General features: G+C 41.7%; 1 long non-coding RNA gene across 1 annotated transcript in view; it reads right to left on the bottom strand.

The window, feature by feature from the left end:
- The window catches only part of LOC146975742 (uncharacterized), a 29,263-nt gene extending 8,379 nt beyond the window's left edge, over positions 1-20,884 (bottom strand). Inside the window, exons 1-2 of the long non-coding RNA XR_015037451.1 lie at positions 20,785-20,884; positions 17,418-17,568 (exon numbers count right to left, since the gene is read on the bottom strand). This is a non-coding gene — a long non-coding RNA (uncharacterized LOC146975742). The remainder of the gene's footprint in view (positions 1-17,417; positions 17,569-20,784) is intronic.
- Between the last annotated feature and the right edge of the window lie 362 nt (positions 20,885-21,246).

The following is a 21,246-nucleotide window of genomic DNA, read 5'->3' as shown; positions in this document are numbered from 1 at the left end:
TGTGACTGTGAACATTGCTGCATCGCTATAGCAGATGACCAGCAGAGGTGTCAGCGCTTATAACGTGGTGGTCGGTTCGGTCGGAGTTGTTGTGACCAAACGCCAAATAAAAAAAAGAAAGAAAAAAAGAAAGAAAAAGTGACCAAACTTCACATGGATGGAAAAAAAACAACAACAACCCAGATCTCTCCTCGTCGCAGACCACCGGACGTGTTTACATATCTTCATATGAAATTCCGTGTATTTCCAACTTAATCCTCTCAAACTGTATCTTGCGTAGTGGGGTGAGAGAGAGAGAGAGAGAGAGAGAGAGAGAAAGAGAGAAAAAGAAAAAAGGGCTTTGTTGATTTTATTGCATTTATTTGAGCGCTCTGCATCCCACACATGGAGAGAAATTCCAGAGAGAAAGAAAACAAACGTGAGCAAACGAATCTGTGGGTTTTATGGTATCAAGAAACTCTAATGTACACCACAGCTGTACTGCAGAGAAAGTTCATTCAAACATTCCTCCTCCTCCCCCTCTCTGTCTGTCTGACTCTCCCCCCCTCTCCCCCCGCTCCCCCCTCCCTCCTCTCCTCTCTCTGTCCCTGTGTCTCATTGATGTTTCGGACGGTGAGGGCGAGGATCTCGGCCTTTTGTACTTTCAGAGAGCGACTCGGAGGAGGTCAGGGGGCGACTTTAGGGAAAGTGACAGATGAGAGAGTAGAGGAGAGGCCGAGTGGCTTTAAAGGTGGGGGGATAGGCAAGATCGATCACAGGGTTAAAAAACAAAACAAAAAAACCCCTTAAAAAGATCCTCTCCTGGAGAGTGAAAGCCACCAGGTCACAAGTCACGGCCGAGAGACACTTGAGAGACAGAGAGAGTTGAGACTTAAAGACGGCCACTCTCCCTGCTGACCAGAAGTGCAATATCATGTATCTGTCAGAGTCGACCTCACCATTAAAACTGTTTCTGCCTCTGAAAAAGTCTGTACGAAACACGACTCAGTCACACACACACTCTGGATTTGGTTTGGATCTGTGCAGCCAGCAACACGTGTGCCTTTGAAGGTCTTTTTGGGTCCAAAACAAATAGGAAACATAGTTAATAATGCTGTAATAGTAACCGAGAGGAGCACATTTGTAAAGACTTAAGTCGGCGCAGCAGTGTCACGAGCAAAAAAAAAAAAAAGAATGAATCAAGGGAAAAACTATGTAAACAGAAAATTAACCAGGAATGACAAAGCCAAAATTGTATTTTGTATTGTTTTGTGTTGCTTGGGGACCTTTTTTCTCTCTGTTTGTTTTTTTTTGTGTTGTGTGTTTCCATTTTATAAAGTAAAAGAAGAAGAAAGAAAAAAAAGGCAGGAAAATTTGATTTAGTTTTCTGTTGCATTCTGGACATATTTATTGTCACAAATATATTGTATGTCAACAACCGTGTCATTAAGTAAAAAAAAACTAAATATTTTCAACATGTGACAAAAAAAAAGGAAAAAAAAAACTTTATCCATCAAATTACAGAGTGCCTCCATATGCGCTCTTGTTGTCGTCCATCTGTCTATGTTACAACGAACCAGTCCTTTCATTCCTTTGATATATTTTTTTGTATTATTTGACAAAGCGATGTGACATAACGTCATGTGTACGAGCGCATTATCTCTACTATTTATAATAAAAATAAAAACCCTGAAAATAGCTGCTGTTTTATGCACTTTTTTTGTGTAAGTGTGTGTCTGTGTGTGTTCATTCACATCCACTGGTAATTACTAAATAGAGTCTTTGTATTTTATTTTGGTGGTGAGTTTAGAAAAAAGAAAGCAAGTGACTGTGATTCACTCTATAGAAGAATCTCAGAGACAAATATGTACTTTTTGAAGGCGCTCATGTGAACCCTCCAACCAAAATAGGCCCGGCCAAATGGGGATCACCAGACATTAGATTTGACACAGAACACAACAGGCTTTCTCACGGATGGCTGTAAAAATGCTCAGACATCTGCATTGGTGTGTGTATTAATACCCCGCTGACCCCCGCTACTGTAACAAACTGACTTTTGTTTAACAACCTCTCAGATGAAGAGAACAGGCCTTAAAGCGCTTTTTAGACAAACAGCACAAAAAAAAAAAACTCCACCCTCTGCAACCCATCCACACACACACACACACACACACACACACACACACACACACACACACACACAGGGCCCCCTCTGTGTGTGTGTGTGTTTGTGCACCACATGCATTCATACATTATGTTCATGTTCACATATAGTGTTGTTTCTGTGTGTGTGTGTGTGTGTGTGTGTGTGTAGCCTGAGGGTATTAAGCCCTAATTATAACATTCTTCTGATTAATCGTGTCTGCTCGCGAGGCGCGGAGAGGGTGGCGCTGTGTGTGTTAATGTGTGTGTGTGTGTGTTAATGTGTGTGCGTGTAGCTTGCGCAGCCCGGACCACACACTCTATAAATAAAGTCTAAGTCAATAACAACGTGAAGGATCACTCATAGTCTTGTCAGCTCTGTTTGCTAAGCCTGAATTATTCAGCCAATGAGAGAGGGACACTGGGACACGCACACGCCAACAAACACACACACACACACTGGAAAAGTACAAGCAATGGCGCTCTAATCACCTGCAGTGTGCACAAACACTCCTGCAGACACACACACACACGCTGCATGTCGGTTCATTTGAGCGCAGCGCACACATGCACACACACTCTGTTTGCTTTCTTAATCAGTCCATACCATTAAAGACGAAGACAAATCACACCTGCAACGCTCCAAAGCTGAGACATTACTTTTATTAATGAAGCCTCCCCCTGCACTGAAAAGCCTATTATTTCCTTTAATACACCCCAGAGTCTAGTTAATGGAACTATTTTAATGGCGTTTCATACTGCCAGATAATGACAAATTTTCGGATTGTTGGACCTTCGCCTGGGCGCCGCGCTGCCAACAGGTCTGTTCGCTCAACACACGGCCATATTCAAATAAGTCCAAATTAAATAAGCTGATTTTTCCTCTAAATGCACCTTTTTTTAAATGGAAAAATGTCCCAAAGACAAAAATGCAATTTGTTAAACCTTTCAAAACGTCTTCAATTAACATTTGTTATTTTTTCAATCTTAAAGATGTTGTTTTATAGCAGTTTATAGTTTTTCTTGCTGTGTTTGACACCTGTGTGAACACCATCGTTGGCTCTGGGCTACGGTGCAATTATTTATCGAGGTGTTCATTAGTTGTGTTTTTTTTTCAATGTTGTGCATATAGTGTGAGCTGATGTTTTTCAGGACTCCCCTGCTGAGACAGATGTGCTCCCACTGCGCTGTGCTTGTTTAAGACTTCTGAGTGAAATAAATGGAAGAAATAAAACATTTTTAATCTAAAACCTCATTACACAGACAAACGCACACACAAAGTAACTTGATCTGTGGTTTTGATTTTTTTTTCTAACACACACACACACACACACACACTGAAGGAAACACTCACAGCCTTGTACAACCATGTGATCCAGTAACTCAAATCTAAGACAACCCCCTGGGTTTAAGAATTTGTTTTTTTCCTCAGTGTTGTGATCCAACATGACCTCCAGATCATGCCAGCAGCTGCTTCTGTCATTCTCACCCACCATGTTTGTGTGTGTGTGCGTGTGAGAGAGAGTGTGTGTGTGTGTGTTTGTGAATCTGCATCCAAGTCTCTACCATGTGCGCTGTGACTCGTTTGTTGAAATGCAAAGTGATTAACTTAAAAATGATTATGTAGTTAACACACTGCGTAAGTGGATCACACACACAGCTTTGAGTCTGACGCACAGTGTGTGTGGTGTGCGTGTCAGTGTGTTAATGTGTGTGTGAGTATGAGTGTGTGTGTGTGTGTTCACCCCAGATGTTCCACATTCACCCTCCAGTCCAGGGTGAAGAAGATAAAATGGAAAAACTCTGAATTCCTTTGGTACATGAATGCGTTTGTGTGTCTGTAGGTGTGAGACGTGAACAGTGTGAGCAGCAGTTTAGAAACAGATGCATGACGGCATTAACACACCTATCACCTATAATCTATCAATACATCTACGACAGGACCGACTTGTATGTGACCCACACTCCTCTGTGCACCAGTGGAGGGTTAAAGAAACACTCATTTTAATTTAGAAATTACATTAAAGTGACAGAAAGTAATGTGCAGCTTGAAACCTAATTCTATATTCTTTATTAAATCAGATGCCGGCCACTGATCTGACACTGGTGCATTCAACTAAAACTAAAACTTATATGATGTATTGTTGTTCTATGAGCTGGCTCACGTACAAATGCAGAGAGATTCTTCTTTTATTATCTAGTTTTACAGTCATCACGAATAAATAAATCTTTAAAAACAAAACAATGACTGACTTCCTTTTAATAGCTGTTAAAGCGCAGCTCAGTGTATAAAAATAAAGTTGTAAACAGAACAATGAAAAACAGCAGCTTCAGAACTAAATAAATGCAGGAATAAATATTAAATGTTTAAGTGCAGCCACATTGGAAAAATAACTTTAGTCTCTATCTTTCACTGTATAAAACTGTGCAACAGCAACATCAAAACTACATATAATTTGCAAGCAATTGCAGTTCTTTCTTAGTTAAATACTTAAAGATGTGATATCAGTTGGATGCATTTATTTGCATACATGCATTTTGAAGCTGGCATCTGGATCGCAACATCTGTATTAACATTAATTAATTCGCTTTTTTTGTTTTGCAGATTTCTAAAAATTTAGGATGAGTGGATCAAAATGTTTTTGCTCCACTCATCCTAAACCATCTGTTTTTTTTCTTTCAAGCATTAACTGGTTTTACAATTTCTTTATTTCTAGTGACTTAACTTTGTGTTTAACTTTAACATGAATCTTTCCTCCGCTGTTTAAAGACGTTGCGCCGCTCTCGTATCGTCTCTCGCTCTGCACAGGAGGTCGCCAGGTGGAAGGAAGTGTTTCGGGCCGGGGTGTCTGTCTACCCCTGTACACACACACACTCACACACACATTTAACCCCTGACACTCCCCAGCGTTCACACACTCTGTCATCACAGGTCTCGGCTGCTGCTGACCTGAGCACTAACACATGCTGGGGACAACTTAACCTCTGGACCTCCGGACGGAAAACACATCGACAGGAGAGAGCGAGAGGGAGGGCATCTGAGGGTGTGTGTGTTTGGGTGGGGGGTGGGGGGGGGACAGATGAGGATGTGTGGGGATCAATGTGTGTGAGTCAACAGATGATGCACCACTGTAAACCGATACACTCCCACATCATCACTCTCATTTGTTAAATTCTCTATCTGGTCTCCGTACCGTCTGCGTTCAGTGGGCGACATGTTTCTCCTTCAGCGCGCTCGGCTTCCTCCGAGTCGACTCGACGACTCTGGGGCTTTGGAGGACCTTTCAAAACCCATTAGCCCTGAAGTTTAAAAAAAAAAAGGATGTTGGGTTATTTTAAAAACACACACAGTTTTATACTCAGGTGACTCTGGAAGTTTGACGTTTCAGGGGCTACGGTGTTTCCGCCCGACGACAGAAATGTGTTTCGTTTTATTTCTCGGTCTGACTTGTAAATTTTTTGTCGTTCTTTATTTACCCTGGCTTCGGGTTCTTCCCTTTCCCCTCTCGTAAAGATGGCGACGTTGGTTTGTCAAGCGGTCGGCGCTGCTACCTTTGAGACCGGACCGAACGAGGTATCGGATGAACTGACATGAAATTTAGCACAAACATTCATGGTCCACAGAGGACGAAGCCCGTTGACTTTGGAGATCCCCTGACGTTTCCTCTAGCGCCCCCAACTGGTCATTCAATTAGTCAATGAATTATCAACGTTATAAACTTCTGACATGAAATTTTGTAGACTTCAAATCAAGGCTGCAAAATTAAAAATTGCAATACAGCCAAGTTTAATGTGTCTCAACAGTATTGTGACATAAAGAGACATGTTTGTTTGGTACAAGACCTGGTAAAAATCACTTAATTTTATAGTTTTGTTAGTGTAAATGAAAAGCAACGATAACCATCATCACTGAAACTCCAAGTTTCCCTGAAAATCAATGCTAATAACTTAGGTCCCTCATTATCATGAGGTCACAATCTTAGATTTAATAAATTTTACAGATATTTTTATGACCAATATTTTTGGTTTACGACCAAATACTTAATAACTAATGATAGCATCCGTTGCACTTTAATTTATTATTCAATAAGCCAATTTTAGCATGCTAAATTTAACTGCATTCATGTGGTAAACATACCTGTTAAACATTGTCATTGTGCATGTTAGTTTGTTGACAGCATTCAGCTCCAAAAAGACACAGCTGTCCTCAAAAACAGCCTCAGAGACACTGGACTCTTTTAGTCTCATTCTCTGCATCTCTACATCCTACGGGGAAGTTTAATACCTTTTGATCTCAAATGTATTTACTGCTTTGCAGCTGCATTTGCCCCGTGGGAGTCAATAAAGTTTCATCATGATTTATTTTGTTTGAACTAAAACAGGAACAAGGAGAAATACTGTGGCCACCAACAGGAAGAAGTTGCCATCGTCCCAATAAATGAACCAACCAACATGAAAAAAATTCTTTCACTTCAGCACCAGCAGAATTTCCAGTGGTCCATTTCTCCTCTGTCCATTCATACGCTCAATATGCTCCAGCGCGTTATGGTTAAATCTGGATGAATTGACTTCTGGGCCACTTGGGGACTGTGGAAATGAGCTGTAAACACAACTATCAGCCTTGATGTGGATCTGGGGACCTTGTAAACAAACAGCTGATTATCTAGCACATCCAGCAGAAGCAGACATGGAGCAACATTGTCATTCAATTAGAGTCATGTTTCCGGACATCTGACTGAAGTCCAACATTTTCTTTTGGCTGTTTTTTTTTTTTTTTTGTCTCCACCAACTCCTACTAGAAATACAGCTTAGAAAAAGCTTTTTTTGTGTATAGTAGCATGCTGATATGTTCCCTGGTTCGTTGCTAACCGTGTCCATCTGCTGTTTGATGCCATACAGGTCACATCGCATATAGAGTTTCACTTTTTACGGAACAACTGAATTGGCTGGAAACTATTCAAGATCAAAAAATGTCATTGTCATTTGACACCAAAGTTATATACCTATGGAGTAAATTAGCAAATGTCATCAGCTTTAGTGAGCCAGAAAGCGTGCAGCATGCTGGGACTGTACATGAAGTAATAAAGAAGAGGGTTAAAGTTGACTGGAAACCGCTCCAGGTGAGTAAGGAATACGGTTTGATGCTGAATTAACACGCTCCAAGACTGGCAAATAAACAGCTGCTAATGCTAACACAAGGGTCGTTTTTAAATATTTAATGCAAATTTATCACCCCTTTTTTGTATTTCTTCAATATCTCATCTTTTTCAAGTGTTTATCAATAGGCAACTGTGCTTTAAACAAAAACAATTACTGATATTTTCCAGAAACCCACAAAAACCTCAAGGTGGAATAATAACTAAATAAATAACATGATGTCGCCATCTGAGTGGTAACTGTTAGTAGAGATGGTTTAGTTTCAAACTATGGATCAAGCCATTACAAAACATAACATAAAATAGTTAGGGGATGGGAATCACCAAAGGCCCTGCAATACAATATTATCACAATGCCTGTGTCTCAATATAGTATTATTGCGATATTAAAAATGTTGCAATATGCTGCAATATATTACAATTTTCTTAGCTGTTTTCAACGGCAAGTGATGCATCTAAATGAAAACTGTTAACATCTGTTTTTTCTAATAAGATAAACTTCTTTGTCTGCTTAGATTGGTACTTGGTGTCCATATATTGGTATAATATTGCCATGCAAAATATCGCTGTACTATGCTGTATCTTTTTTTCCCCCCACACCCCTAAAAAAATAGTGGGGATACAAGTAAATTGCATTTATGAGTTATTATGTTAAATTTGACAGCACCACTATCTTTAAATAAATCGACGTACATCAGTCTATCTCCCTTTCTACTTATCCATCTGCTGTGAGAGTCTCCCAATACAGAAACTAAGGCCAAAACAATGAGCTGAAAGAAGTTAAAGTGGAGCCGAGATGAGCAGCCGAGATAGGAAGCGTCCATTACGACTGTCCACTACAATCATGTGGTGCAGTGTTAACGAAACACGTTTGTGGGGGGGGAAACAGTGTGTTTATTTTAGCATAAACACTGGAAACATGAAGAAACTGCTGGTCTGGCCAAAGAAACAGTCCGGCTTACTCAACCCTGCAGACCCCATATGGACAGAGCCAGTGTTTCCACAATGTTTATGCTAAGCTAAATTAAGCATCTGGTGGCTGTGGCTTCATTATGAGCAGACAGACACGTGGGTGGTATCAATCTCCTCCTTTAACTCTTGGCAAGGCAGCGCCGAGCGTTTACTTTCCAGCATCAAACTATTCTTTTTATTATAAGAATATTAATTACAGCTGCTGTTGAATAACTCAGCGTTCCCTCTCGCACTCGTCTGTTCTGCAGCACAGTCTCCAAATTAAGTCATATTCGGCCCTGACTGGGAGCGGAGCATATGGACAGACAGTTTATAATGTAGGATTAGCTTGATGAAGATATTTTGATACCATTTTTTCCATCGTGAAACCTCGCCACTGCTGGAACCGAACGCCATGACCCGAGTCCAAAAAAACGGAGCACAGCTGCTGTTCAGCGCGATGGAGGTAACTACAGACCTTTGACAGCTCCTTTTTTGAAATGACAGATTTCGCGAGGAGTATCACTTTAAGGGTAGAAAACCACAGCCAAGAGACTGTTTTGACAGCAGTGGAGCCGAGCAAAAATACCCAACAGAAGAAGGCAGAAGGCCTGACTTGATTCATTTTTTATGGCATCACATGATGAGAGAGGGAGATGACGTGAAGGAAGCAGAGAGGGCGAGAGAGTAGAGGACTGCAGACAACAATATGTACAGTGTTTTTTCTTTTATATGTGTGTCAGCGGAAGCTACAGTATGTGTGTTGCAGCTTGCATGTGTTTCTCTGTACAAGCAAAAAAAAAAAAAAAAAAGTAATTGGCAGACAGTGACGCAGATCAGAGATAAAGCGGCTGGAGGAACGAAGGCAGACAGGAATTTCTAGGAAATGACGGCTAGCAAAACAAGAGCAAAGTGACTCCCAGTCCCATCTACTGTATATGAGCGAGCAAGTGAGCGCCGTGCCGCTCTGCAGACTTTCACTGGCTTCCTTTGCCCAGAGTAAATCACATGTCCTCTGTGTGTGTGTGTGTTGTGTTGTGGGCGAAGAAAGTGTCGGAAGCCAGACGGTGACTTCAGTGCCTCCTGAGCGCAGCACTGCCCGCCCCCCTTCTGCGACTTACAGCAACAGTGTTAATATCACGCTACAATAACATGCCACGAACAATCCTGAAGCATCCAGGTGACACTGTTGAGCGTTGATTGCGCGCACACAAACAGGAAAAGGCTGAAAAGGTTGCAAGTTAAAACAGACTTTCTGGGCAGGGGTGTATTTCTGTCTAATCTCTCCTGACAGTCATCTGGAGCAACTGAGAGACATGTGTCGGCAAAAACCTGGCTCATGTGGGTTTACTTCAGTTTAAAGCAAAAAAGCAGCAACAATTCATATCTGTTTTTCTACTTCATCTCCCACAGATGACTGAGAGTCAGTCAATAGCCCGTTCCCCAGTCGCTCTTTTTCTGCTGGTTGGTCTTTTCAGAGAGAGAGAAATCTACTGGATAACAGGAAGTGATGGGTTTTATGATGGGGATTTGTTGGGATTCACATGAGCATGAAAGTCGTACTGCAGAGCGCATCAACAAAGCACACGACAGATGTAATTGTAATGTTATTGCAAATTCACTTTGCTGCTGAGCTTTAGATAAGAAATTTGATATGACCGTTATATCCATGTGCTGAATATGCAGCTAAGGTTAGCAGATGGTTAGCTTAGCTTAGCATAAGGGCTGGAAACAGGCTGAAAACAGCTAACTTAGTTTCGTGTAGCCTCTTTGCTCATCTAAGTAAGGCTGTAGCTTCATACTGAGGCCAAATCTAATTTCTCATTCCCTTTACCTACACGTTACAGAGTGGCAAGGTGTTGGGAGTAATAATATTGCCCTACGAAATGGTAGGGCAAAAAAAAAAAGTGGTACAAAAACTCCATTGATGCTGGACTTTGGGACTGTTGTGCAAATTAGCCCCAACAATGTAATATTAGTGAAGAAAACAAACATCTTTTCTATGAAGAATAGGGTGGTAAAATATGGACGCAAGATTGAATGTGATAGAAAATGTTAGTCTTAAAGGGATAGTTCAACATTTTGGCAAATTGGCCCATTGCCATAATCGCTATAGTCATAGCATTAGGTTTGTTACCTTTAATTTATTGTCGGTGCAAGCTATTTTCAGAACGGTGGAGCAGAGCCTTGAGCTGTTCAGAGCTATGCTACGGAGGCTCATGGGATTTCTTGGTTTCCCTCATCAAACTCATCAAATACACAATCCAACAACTCCAAAACGCTCTGGTGGACAAGTTGTGACCGGCACATTCACCACGCTATGAGATAATTCAGAACGTTACGAGACTGAGTTGTTTTAGAGATAAATGCAGAGACTGCCCTCTGAAAAACTGCCCCCGATGAGAACGCGCATCAGCGGTTTTGCATGAATTTACCTCCATTATCGACTAAATGTTGACTGGCCGGCCCAAATATGCCAATCGATGCTGATTTAACGGACGTGTTTAAGAAGCAATGCCCAACAGACCCGACAGTAGTTGGTTGCTGTTGTTCTCAATACGTTATGTCTCACGATGTGGCTCAGGTTACAGGTTAGAGAGGTGAGGCTGTGACAACCTCATTTCACAACTCTTCAACTCTTGGGCGGCGTTGTCAGGCTTACCTGCTCTGGACCCGTTTCCCAAAAAATAGCCTCCTTTAAAGGACTGCAATATTTTGATTTTATTAAGAAGAATAAAATTATTTATTTTAACTTGATCCACATTTACTAATGATTCAATATTCTATATATTATTTACATAAAAGACTGTGAAAAAAGTTTTTGTTTTTTCTTTTTACCCAGACATTTCAAAACAACACGTTTTAGAGCTGTAATTACAATACCGTGAAACCGTGATATTTTTGCTTATGGTTATCATACCGTCAGGATCTCATACCGGCCCATGCCAATGTATAACCCACAGAACAAAAGAAAGAAAAAAAAGCAGATAAGCACATTTCCAAAAATGTTAAAGACCATAATTCATATGTAGCCTGGCAGAGTGAATAGAGGGTTGCTGGTCTGGCTTCCCAGAAATATAAACATCAATCCTTATATTTCAAGTTCAGACTTAAACGCAGAGGAAAACATGCTGCGTTTTTCTTCTGAAGAACAGCAGGTAATTCGTGTCTGTCTAACCTGTTGCCTCTCTCTCACTCTTTCTGTGTGAGTGTGTTAAAATTGTGTGAGTGGAGACAGGTGTGCTGCATGGAGCTGGACTCCACCAGCTGCAACCAGTTGCACAATGAAGACCTCCATAAATCCTCAGCCACTTCCACTCCTACAGGTCTACTGCTCTTCTTCTGCCCTGGGACCCTGCACCACCTTGTTTCCACCTCAGCTCCTGGTCCTCAGCTACCAGCGTTGAACTTCCTATCACCTGTTCTCCATCTTCACTATATTTCATCTTTACCCTGTCTCCTCTATTATATCAATGTGTTTAAAAAGGAACTAAGATTTCTCCCGTGGCTATGCTACATTTTTACCTTAAATTATAAAGCTCCGGATTGATTGTGATAGTTAACTACTGTACATGACTTGTGACTTGTTACGAGTGACAACGGAGGCTCTCTGCCTTCCACCTGACGTCTTGTGGCTGAAAACCAACCTTGCAACATCAGTGTAGTACCTGGCCGCCGCCCCGCCGCCCCAGCTCTCTTTTCCGCGCACCGCGACACAAATGCGCTCTGTAACTGATAATCTTTTCTTAAGACTACAGAGATATACACGTCGTAACTTTGTATATGTTATATAACGTTATCCATTGCTCCACAGATTGATTTTTCGCCGGCTTCGTTGTAAACAAATGCACATGGCCAGGCGGAGGGTTAGCAAAACAGAGGAAAGAGAAGCGACCAGACTTGCATAGTTTCCCTTTAATCACCCGAAAGTTCTTGAGCTTTAGCAGAAGGAAGAATTTCTATTTTGTGAAGCTAAAACACAGACATTTGCACATTTTGTGTCCAGTTCTGTTGAAATAATTGTGTAAATATCTACAATAATGAGATTGATAATAAGATCCTCATCTCTACACGCCTAACAAAGTATATTTTTGAATATTTCAACTTTTGTTTTCGACTAAGTTTATCCAGCGTTGACTTTTAATTTGTTTATTAACCACTTGGCACTTCCAGTTTATTTGTATTTTTGATAGAGTCACTCCCAGTTAATGTTTGGCATCATTAAAAAGCCGCCTGATTGCACCATGAACTCCAGTATTCAGCTTTTACTGGCAGCCCCATTCAGACCAGTGCACTTGTATTTAAATATAACAATCCATCTTTTATGTCCGGAGATTATGGGGTGTGGTTGACATGGATACCGGTTCTTCATCAAGACCCTTCACTGTTGTATTGAGAGCGACCATATGACTCAACTGAGACTCATCATGAATAAAGACACACAACAAACATCCATTATGTAACTGTTTTCAAAATAGAGAAACAGATGCTTTCTGGGGAATTCAGAGCCAAACACAATGCATCATGGGAACCATAGGCTGTAATAACACTCAAACAAAAGCAGGACCATGTGGATATTTTGCCAACTCATCACATAATTTTAGAGTCTGACAATGAGAGCAGACGTTGTAAAACTGAGAGACTTCCATAATTACACTAAATCTATAAATAGTAAAAGGCAGTTTTGATTTAAAATAACTGGTCATGGGGTTTTTCATTGTAGAGGAATCTGTTATAAAGTTAACAAGGACTCCATGGATAATGATAAGACAGGACAGTAATCACTTGGACCAATTTTGGCTAAACAAACATAAATTCCCACTTTTACATGTTGATGGTGTGTATATTCCTACGAATTAATAACTTCTAATCTATATTTATGCCAAGGAGTAAGTAGTAAGTATAAGTGCGGTCACTAAATCAGCAGAAAATGAGAGGGGAAAAATATGATTTACGTCGCAGTAGTTTTAGCTCAGTCAAATATGATGCACATTGACGATGGGACAGTGCGTGTCTTTGTACAGTGTGTTACAGGCCGTGTATATGACACACTGTCACATCGGCAGCGATTCATGCCACTTATCCGCCTCGGTCGTTTCATCTGCGGCTCTGTGGTGTTGCTGTGCGATGACAGGGCAGCTCCTATGGGTGCATATCTGAGACTCTATAAGTGCCTCATGGCTCCGGGGTTGTGCAACAGAATCGCCTCCGAGCGCCACGGCCAACGCAGTGAGGTTTTGGCCTGGGAGCGTCTCGCGGACGCACTGGCAGCCGTGTATTTGCGGTTACGTCATGTTGGCGAGTGTGAAAGTCGAAAAGACAAGAGAAAAGAAAGAGATGTAAATGCAGAGTGAATTAAGATGGAGAAAATGCTAAATCAACACACAGAGGAGGAGGTGGAAGGAGGTCGTAGGTTGTAGTTTGCACAGACACGTCCCTCGGTAAGGGTGTGGCGTTCAGGGTTTGTTGTGTTTGAGGTAAATTTGGTAATCCCCAAGACGACAAGACAATGATGGCTTTGCGGAGTAACTCTCAGATCCAAGAACAAGCAGGGATTTCGTAAAAACAAATGGACGACGGACACAGATATTAACAACGGGCCAACAATGGATTCTACCTACGCGGAGAAACATGGCGTCCGTGCTGCAGAGCTCGTCTTGTCTGTCAGTGGGAGAGCAGCGTTGGGGCTGGGAGGTATGTAGCAGCACCAGCAGACAGCAGCAGCACAGGCTCTTTTGGAGAGGTATGTGATGTAAAACGGTGGAAGTGGGATAGCAGCTGAGGCTGTCCAGCGCCCATGAATCAGGCTGAGGCACCGTGAAGGAGCGGCCCTCATAGGAGCCAGATGGGCCCTTGGCTCAACGCTGGCAGGGATGAAGGAACACACACACACACACACATATATATGTAGAGAGAGGCTAGATGGGAACAAACAGACTCTTATGTGCACTGCAGATACTGGGAAACACAGGATAAAGTAAGAAACGCCAAAGGACGCAACATTTAACATAAAACCGTTTAGATTGAGGCACGTGCATAACGTGCACATGCATGTAATCCACCAATATACACGACAATAGCTAAGGCAAGCAGAGACAAACAGTTTCTAATAACAACATCTGAGCTAGTTCAGAAACTTTAAGCTTAGGTTGCTTGACAACTACTTAGACAAGTGTTTTCCATTGTGGTCTTCAATGATCATAATGTCATGCAGAAAGAAGCAGGATGTCTGAACAGATTTCCATTTTGTCCAAACTTTAAAAAAAAAGAAAGAAAAAAAAGTATTAAGTTTAAACACTTTTTTAGTGCTTTTTGAAATATGAAAATAAATCAACTGAAGAATCTGTGTTATTTTGAGCAGTAATAACCTGGCAAGTCGGTTCACATGAAGCTTAAACCCTTTAAAGACGGAGAAGAAGAAGAGGAGTAAAACAACAAAGAGGACGCGAGGGCGCAGTGAGCTGTGGCTGCAACAGATACTCTGCCCTCAGATCACTTCAGCAGGTCAGTTTCTCAATGGGGCCTGAAAAGTGTATGTTTGCTGCAATGAATGGTTTCCTAAAGCCCATCATCCCTGTCTGCTTGACTTAAGGTAGACAGACTGTGACTGATTTCAACCCATGGTGAACCCATATGATCCAAGTTTACAGGCCACAAAAGGAGACGGGTCCAGGGGAAAAAGAAAAAGAAAAAAAAAAAAAGCTGCAGTTTATGGACTCTAGATAATTATCGAGGTTTGTGTGACGGGCTTGCTGACACTTTGCTCTTTAGAGAAAAAAAAAGTACTGATAAGAAATTATGCTGATTATTTAGAGATTCCTTTTAATTTATTTTTAATCAATATAAAATTATTAAATGCTGCAAACACTCATTGCTTTAATATATATTTAAAAATTCTTTGTCTGGCTATCATAATAAAATCAACCCGGTTCCTCAAGTCAGTTCAAACAAACCAGCACTAACAGTAATGTATACTCAATATATATTTAAATAAGTATAAATTTTGGAAGGTGTTGTCCTTGGGAGGTCTTTGAGTCTCCACATATCTGCACACGTTCTCATTTTTCCTGAAAATAAACACACAAACTGCACTGGCAAGAGTTTGTATTCAATAAAAATGATAATAATCGATAAACATCTGTGGCTTGTTCAAGATCAAGTTCATAAACATTTCCATGATTTCTGACGCAGTGCCCTCTGTGGGCCTGTCCGGAGCAGTGTGCCACCACCACGGCTTCATTCGCTGTGACTTGACAGCTAATTATAGTCTCCCAGAGGAAATACAGCGTTTTGAAATACGGCCGTATTGATATCTATCAAATTGCTGTGGCAGGATTTGGTTTTTGTGGTGTCATATATCCAATAAATCCGATCCTTGTGAAGGCAGAACAAAGGGCGGTAATTATGAACAGATAGTAAATGAAAGCTTTCACATGAGTCACAGAGCAGATGTTCAGCCACCAAAATATCCAGAATACATGAAACCGGATTAAAGTCTGTTAAACAAGTGCGATGATGATTCATGAAACACTGCGAGAGAGAGAGGGGCGGGGGGGTTCATTACCAGTAACAACATAACAGACGCAGAAATTGAACAGTTATTTCAAGTCGAGCTCAGATCTGCAGCGAACTTAAGACGCGTTACAAACAAATAAAACAGAAACAACATCGCTGAGACAATTTTCACTGGCTGAGGTTTGTTCAAATTACATCCTGGTGTCACTCTGTTTTCTGGGGTTTTATAAGGAATTTCTGTGTTGTGCTGCATTCAAGGACAGTGGGAAATGTTAAAATGTCAAGTTCAGAGCACAGATTAAAGTTATAAATCCAATTCTCAGGGATTAAAATGTTTTATAAGAAGCTATTAAAGTGATGTGGAGGAACCAAAATACCTCTTGGAGAGCATTTTGTGCTCTTTAGCTCTGCAGAATCTGCATCATTATAAAGTGATTTTTATAATAATAATAATAATAATAATCTAACATTATTTTTGGTAGTTTATGTTTGTGTGTGTTTCCATTACACTGTCAATTAGCTCTTTTGAGATTTATTTTTTGTAAAAACTGTGCACTACATACTCATTATACAAGACATCTTCATTAAAGAGGAATATTTACTTTAACTTGTGTCTCTTTATGTTGTTTGTTTGCAGGATAACGCAAAAAGTACTGAGCTAATTTGTACCAAAGAAAACCTGATTTGACTTTAATTTAAGGCGCTGAACCAGGAATTTTAGATGTTGCTTTTATTGTTTTTCTCAGGGGAAAAAGGATATTTAAGTAAGTCATTTGACTTTGGTGTAGATTCCGACAATAATCTGAATCTGATAGGGAAAAAAAACAAAAAAAAAACGCTGAATCTTCATTACAGAGTTGTATTTCCTAAAGAGCATATCGCAACAGCCGCCAATAAAAGCACGCAATAAAATCAGTGGTTGCAACATAGCATTGGCACAGTTCATACTGCTGCATTGAGCTGTGTGTTGCATCTAAATGTGCAGTGTTATTTTGTTCCCGTTAAAATTTGTGAGCTGGAAAATTACAAGGACACCTGAAGGCAACACTAACACACAGAGGCTTGTTTCTTGCTGCAGAGGCTGCTGTGCTCTGCGGGACATATAGACTGCTGAACACAGACCTCTGCTGGACACTTGGTGTAAACGCCGCACACAAGTGAAACCTGCCAGTCTGCAATCACGTCTGCAACAGTTCGGTCCTGAGTGGAGAGATGTATGAGTGTCTATAATGTAATTACAATCAAATTAAAATCCTATAACTCTTCTGTAATTTGAAGATGACCCGCTCACATGGGCAAGTTATGACTCTGGTGATATTATACTTTCATAAACTCACAAGAGACATAGAAAACTAGTCAAAATCTAAGACATAAAAACAGACTAAGGCAGAATATTCAGTCTCCAAGGCCGAGTCAAGCTTTAAAAACACTGGATATACCAATTCCCATAATGCAACTCGATCATATCCTGTCTTTCCAGCTATGCCTCTGGCTTGTACTGGCTGTGAACTCACAGTCTACATACAACCTTAAATTGAGTTGACCCTGATGACATTTTGCACACTGCAGGTGGTTTCATGTTAAGATAAAAAGCTTGAGACACTTTTATCCACTGACCTAAGAGGATTTCTGTAAACAGTTATATGTTCTATATTAGGAGAGTAACAGTCAAACCTTTGACTTTAGAGGAGTGATTTCTGTCTCTTCTCCAGCTGGACATCCTGCACGGAATCAATCTTCATCTGAACCTCGGCTCTGCTGTTTGGTTTTGTTGGCCCGCGCCGCTGCACAGGCCTCTGGGTGGAGATATTTCTCCATTTCTGTTCTGGAAAGTTGAACATTATTTTAATCTCATCATCATCATTCATGATATTGTGCTGAAGTGAATATTATTATCCCCTTTCATGGCCGTCTGAGACTGATATATAAGGAGCTGTCAGTGTAGAGAGAGGGGGAAAAAAATCATACTAGTAGTGATGGAGCTGTTTAACTTTAAGATGAGATTAGAGATGACTTTATGGCGTGTGCGACTCCCAGAAAAACAAGCTCTAATTTCTTAAACATTTCTCGCATTAACACCGTCAGTGTCCAGCAGATAGCGCGCATGTCCCACTTACACCTCTGTTGTTTACACAGTACATCCCTCTCTACATCTGTCACAGCAGGGTGGCGTCTTACCCGTGCAGCCCACTAGGTGGCAGTGGCAGCCTGCTGATAACTGGAGCTGATGAACCCATTAACCCGCTCTTTCCACCCCAGAGTGGGAGAATCCTCCTCTCCCCCTCCCCCCACCCCCCAGCACTGTAACAGAGATATGAGCCTGTCTTATGCTGTTTTAACTCTGACATGCTGTAGGACTGCCTGACTGGGCTGTGGGGCTGATTATGTATTTATGTGTGTGCCTGTGCCTGTGCATGTGTGTGGGTATGGGAATATGTCTGTAGGATGAAGTAAGTTGTCATGGGTCCGTCTTGGTTTCCATTTCCCACTGCTCACTCCTTAAAGCATGCACACACACACACACACACACACACACACACACACACACACATTCCTCTCTGCATACTGCTGGCTAGAGCTGCATGTATATATATATATATACGTGTGTGTGTGTGTGTGTGTTGCTGTGGCCTCCTGGGCGCTGAACCCCTGCCCAGACTGCTAATGCTCTACCTGCTTCTCATTAAAATGTCCCGTTTGAGTCCGGCCATCTGCACCAGCTGGTTGGCAAACCCTGTGCCAACCGTTTGATGTCGGCGAGGAGCACAGCGACGCGCTCACGACGGTGTCCCGACACCAGACTTAAAAAGACGTTACTGCTTTGTAGTTTTTTGTTTTTTTGTGTGTGTTTTTTCACCCCTCTCTTTCATTTTTCTTCTTGAAAAACCTGAGAAGAGCAGCACTGATGTTTTCATCTATGCTGGCAGGCTCATAGAGAGCCTGGGTGGTGGTGGTGGTGGCATCGGGCAAAAGGTATACTTCACCGAGGTCTGCACAGTTTGAGCAGCCCGAGATGTGCCGGATTTGTCTTGGCAGCCTCTTAAGCAGAAAGTGGAAGAGGTGATGTAGTCGTAAACAGAGAGGAGGGGGAACAAGGCTGAATGCACAAATTGTCTGGCTGTCGAAAAGGGACAAAATATTTCTATAAACCGTCGACAATCTCCGCCTGAGATTCAATTCAAAGCTCCAGTAATGGCTTCGACCTGCAGTTACCTCTCTGTTGTTGGCTCAAACAGACGCTGTTCTGTACTGCTATCTGCGTTTTAATATAATTTATAAATAACATCAAAAGGTCCGTTCAACCACACAAAAATACACACTCTATGAGTTGTTTTTTTTTTTTTACATTTTACTGTATCTGTGAACACGGGTGTGCAGCTACCACTGAGAAGCCTGAGGTCATGTTCGATTAGTTTTCCTGGGAATGTGAAAGCTTTATTGATCCGTTACGATTTTACACAGATTCAAACCCACATACAGTGAGTTTTTTTTAAACTTCACTATAATTAGACTCGATAAACTTAAATTAGGCTACTTTTAGGCCAACCAAACATAAATGAATACTGCTGGTAACAGTATTGATTCCTAATATTTCATCACTGTTGGAAGTGAAGAGTTCAGTCGGTATTTTTCTCTCAACTTTCAGTAACTGCTTTATTATGTGTGTGTGTGTGTTTTTTTTTATTGTCGATTAGTCCCTGAACACCGAAAAACTCCTTGATACTCAATGCTGCAGATGCATTTCTTTAGATAATCAACAAGTACTGAGTTTTGACAGCAAGCCTAACAAAGATATATGAAGTAAACTCACCACTATTTTATCCCTGCTGGTGTGAAACCAGACTCTAGGCTTTAAGAAACACAGTTTAGAAGAAATCTAATTTAATAAATACAAGATGAAAACCCATGTTAAAGTGTGGTGGCGGTGGGAGGGCTTGGGCTCAGTGTTTCTGAGATCCTGCAGATCTCCGCCTCCCCACCTCAGCGTAATGGAGGTGAAGGGAATTCTGTTTGTGCTGCTCAGCACAGTGAAAAATTACATTTGAAAAATTCAACAGTAAGAAACACCGTCCTCCATACTGTGGATAATCCACAGAGCACCGTTTTCTGAGGGACGGCTTCTTCAGTGGAAAGTAGCTCCAGTGAAAACAGCAGAGTGACAGATGTGGTTTATCTAAAAGAAGCCTTTCTTTAAAAAAAAAAAAAAATATATATATATATAATATACACACATCTTTCTTAGACTGATGTTAACCACTGCTCCTCTAATAAAGAGGCAAGTGAAGTGAGTTATACTGGGTTTAGCTTCACTAAATCCTCGCCTGAGAGATAACAAACCGTGCCCTCATGTTTTTTATCACCTGCATTTGTGTCAGCGACACCTCCCCTCAGAATAGGAATCAGTCAGTGACTGCTTTGGCCCCCGTGCTAATGTTGGCCTGTGGGGCAGCCAGATCTGTCTGAGGGAAATATGACAAGGTTTCCGTTAGATGTCTGCGAGGTGGGTAAACATGTGCTCAGAGATACTGGATACGGGGAAATACACCCACAGGCGCTGGCTGACACATGGCCGAGCTAATCCTGCTTTCAATCTCTTCATCTGCCTCTCCCCCCCTCTTCCTCTCCCTCTCTCTCTCTCTTTTTCCTGGCTCCCCTCGTTCATCGCTTCATCATCTCCCACACTTGTGAAAAAAACTCAAGTGCACAAACCAGAGGGTCTAAATGAGGATGGCTGGAGTGTCGGGAGGCAGCGGTTTTTAAACATATGTAATGGTCGCCTCTCCATCATGCGCAGCCTCTTAGGGGCCTACGAGTTGCCAGACCTGCGCTGCTGCGAAAGGCCCCACCGAAACATTACGATGAATTAATCATTGCCTTTTTCCCCTTTCCTCTCCCTGCTCCTCTCTCTCCATCCCTGCTCTTTCTCAAACCCTCTACCTCCCTCCCTCTGTTCTGTGCGCCAACATTACACTTTATCCCTCTCGCTCTCTCTTTCTTTGCAGAGTCTCTTTCTTTCTTTTTTTTTTGCTCTCCTCCTTACCTCTTCCCATCATCCTCATCCATCTCTCTCGCAGCTTAAATCCTTCTCTTCCTCCCCTGCAGCGTGTTGTACTGATGTGTAATGTTGACCCACTTTATCTGACGGGAAGCAGAAGAAGAAGAAAAAAAAAAGAAGTAAGCAACGACGGAGGGAAAGGAAAGATGGAAGGAAGGAAAGAAGGAAGGAAGGACTTCACATCTCTCCTCCTCTTCCTTGTCTCCCCCCTCCCCTCCCCTTGCTGCTGCTCATGTCCCACAGTGCTGTGTTTAAGGTAAATATTTTTACAGCACCACTCATCACAAGGACTTCTGGGACGGCCCTCCCCACCTCGCCAACCCCGCTCTCACCGCAAGATCAAATATTCATATGCCCTCCCATCGTCTCTCTCCCTCCTCATCTCTCCATTACTCAGTGTGTTTAACCCCCCACCGCCTCCACACACCCTCCATCCCTCCCCACATC

This window comes from Trachurus japonicus, chromosome 13 (genome assembly GCF_045865225.1).
Source record: "Trachurus japonicus isolate A0001 chromosome 13, Traja_1.0".
Taxonomy (NCBI): Eukaryota; Metazoa; Chordata; class Actinopteri; order Carangiformes; family Carangidae; genus Trachurus; species Trachurus japonicus.
This window is presented reverse-complemented; position numbering and strand designations above follow the sequence as displayed.